This window comes from Notamacropus eugenii, chromosome 4 (genome assembly GCF_028372415.1).
Source record: "Notamacropus eugenii isolate mMacEug1 chromosome 4, mMacEug1.pri_v2, whole genome shotgun sequence".
NCBI lineage: Eukaryota > Metazoa > Chordata > Mammalia > Diprotodontia > Macropodidae > Notamacropus > Notamacropus eugenii.
Genome location: NC_092875.1, coordinates 5,871,495 through 5,871,900, shown reverse-complemented (window position 1 = coordinate 5,871,900; position 406 = coordinate 5,871,495).

The window sequence follows — 406 nt, the reverse complement described above, 5'->3', positions numbered from 1 at the left end:
CGAGGTAGGCAGGAGAGGAAGGAGACCACGGGGCTCCAGGGCAGACGCTGGGGGCGGGGCCGGCCGGTGTCAGAGCCTCTGATTGGCTCCTCCTCCCCGCAGGGACGCAATAAGGGAGGATACTAGTGCGCAGGCGCGCGGCCTGAGGCTTCTGCGTTCTCCTTCCCCTCCCCCGGGGTGGGGTCCGGGGTGCCCAGAGCTGCCCCCTTCTCCTGCCCCCAGATCAGCCCCAGCCCCCGGGGAGGCCCCGCAGCGCCCCGGGGTGCAGCTCGGGCAGGCCACGAAGAGCCCGACAGGCCGCCAGCCCCAAGCCGCCCGAAGCCGCCGGTGAAAAAGGAGGGGGAAACGGAGCGGAAGTGACGTAGAGGAACCGCCTTGTTCCCTTCCCAAGGCCTCCTGGGAAATG